Below are 2,541 nucleotides of genomic sequence, written 5' to 3' on the forward strand. Positions count from 1 at the left end.
TAGACGATGGGCATTGTGCGATAGACGCAGGTGCTATTGGGTTTTATATCCTAAAAGCTCGTGGTATTTAAACAATGAAACTTATTATGAAAATTCAATAAAGGTATTATTGAATAGATTTGTTGCTTATTAGAAATCCAATAAGCTTGAAAGTCCCTTGACTATTGGATGAATACTTGAACTTTATGTAGAGACATAAAGGTGGATCAGGTTCGAGGAAATAGTTAAATGATCTATAGTTATGAATAGGGTTGTGTACCTTATTCTGGTAACACTATTAGATGTGGCCTTCTCTATAGTTGTTGCAAGGAGTTGTAAAGCGCTACAAACGAAGTGATCCTAGGACATGAGGAGTGGGGGTGTCCTTGTGAAAAAGGGTTTGTATAAGATTGGACCACAAAATTAGTCACTCTTACTTTATAATGTTGTTTATTGTTTAAGACTGACTATTTCAAAGAGATGACCTATGTAACTTGACCTTAATCCTAAGCTAATTATGAACTCTTGTTTATTCAGGATTATACTTAGATTTGCATAGGTGTGGGTTGGCTCAACAGGGCCGTCTCAATTATACTCCCATTTCAGGGGTAAGACTGGATAAATAGTTGGGGACATAGGGTGCAAGATGGAATTCACCGCTACCCGCTTTAGGGATAGTAGAGAGGTTGTTCCCTTAAGTGCTGATTCTGGGTCTTGAACAAGGGGCCCAACCCTCTCACTGGCCCGAGAGGGACTCAGTTTTGTTAATTGGATCATAAAACAATTGTTCATTAGGGGATAAGTGGGGACTTAAAGAGCAAGAGTAATTTCAGGAGTAAAACAGATATTTGACCCACCCGTTATTACGAACAACCTGTGAAGGGTTGACTTACTAATCATGGTTATATCGAGTGGAATAATATATCTAAGTGAGGAGTTTAACTATAGCTTTAGTGGAGTGACCCATTAGTTAACGAATTGGGTTAGATCGATCTAATGAGTTTAGCCGATTAATCTCGGATCCTTGGAGCCCATGATCTGTAGGTCCACGAGGTCCCCCTACAAGCTCGAAAATGTTAACTCTAGAGTAGTGTTATAAGTAAATTTAAATTGTTCAAATTGGAATCAAACGAAATTGAGAATATATATATATATATTTAAATATGATTTAAATATATGAAAGTGAATTTGTGTAAAAATTAATTTAATATTGGATATTAAATTAATTTGAATTATTTAAATTGTTTAAATAATTATTTATTAATTTTATTAGAAAATTAATTTTGTAAAATTAATAAATTTTGATTTTAGAAATAAAATATGATTTTAAAATCAAAAATAGATTTTGAAAATAGAAAATTACACAAAAAAAGAAAAATTAGATTTTTCATCTTCATCTTCAAGTTGCTCACAATGAAACCCATTTCTTCAACCTTCATTTACTCCAAGCATGAGTTGCATCCCATGCAGCAAATCTCTTTGCATGATAGTCTGCAATATATTGAAGAGATTGGAGTGAAGTTGACGTGTGGCAACTGATTGAATTTTTCTGAAAAATTTGGGTAGAAGAAGATGTTCTTCATTTTGGGTTGTTGCAGTGAGCATTCTCTAAATTCGCTTTGATTCCAGCTTATTTTGAGTCCCACAACTCAATCTAGAGCATTAAGAGAATAGTAAAGAAGATCTTGTGGTGATCTACATAAAGATTCGGAGGATTTAGCAGCTAGAAATCAAGATTTCAACGGTTTTTCAAAGGTATGTTCTTGAAACCCATTAAACTATGTTTAAGCATGTTTTCTTTTCTGCCAAAATTAATGAATTAGAGTGCTTATGGATCCTGTTCGCTTCCGCTGTGTGCTGGTACCTCTCCAACAATTGGTATCAGAGCATCATATAAGCATTCGATTTGGTTTAATTTTGGTTTGGTGGGTGTTTTATATGAAAATATGAAACTGTTGTACTAATATGGTTTTATGAGTCAAGCCTATAATTTCTCTTTGATTTCTCGTTTAAATTTGTAATTGGCTCTTGTTTTATGCCCAAGAGTCTGTAATTTATTTGGAGTCATTAGAGTTGAAATTATGCTGTAATTCGAAGAAAAAGCAAAGAGGTCGAGTTGCAGATTTCAGAAAATCAGTCTATGTTCATATCATCGTTGAGCTTCAGTAGCTAAACGATCATTTAGCTTCATGCATGAGACGATCTAAAGAAAAGCTAAACAATCATGTAGCTTCAGGCGTTGATCGTTTAGGTGTTGTGCACTAGACGATCGTGTACCTACGGGAGTTAAGCGATGCGTTGTGTTGCTATGTGATGGCACTACACGATTGTGTACCTTCGAGCGGGATCTAAGCGATAGCATTACACAATTGTTTACCTTTGATCGGGAGCTAAGCGATGCGTTCAGTTGCTATATGATAGCACTAAGCGATCGTTTACCTCTATGCGCAGCTAAGCGATGCGTTGAAATGCTAAGTGATAGCATTAAGCGATCGTTTACCTATGAGCGGTAGCTGGGCGATGCGTCGAGAGCTATGCAATAGCACTAGGTTATCACTTACC

This window comes from Benincasa hispida, chromosome 1, assembly GCF_009727055.1.
Source record: "Benincasa hispida cultivar B227 chromosome 1, ASM972705v1, whole genome shotgun sequence".
NCBI classification, from domain to species: Eukaryota; Viridiplantae; Streptophyta; class Magnoliopsida; order Cucurbitales; family Cucurbitaceae; genus Benincasa; species Benincasa hispida.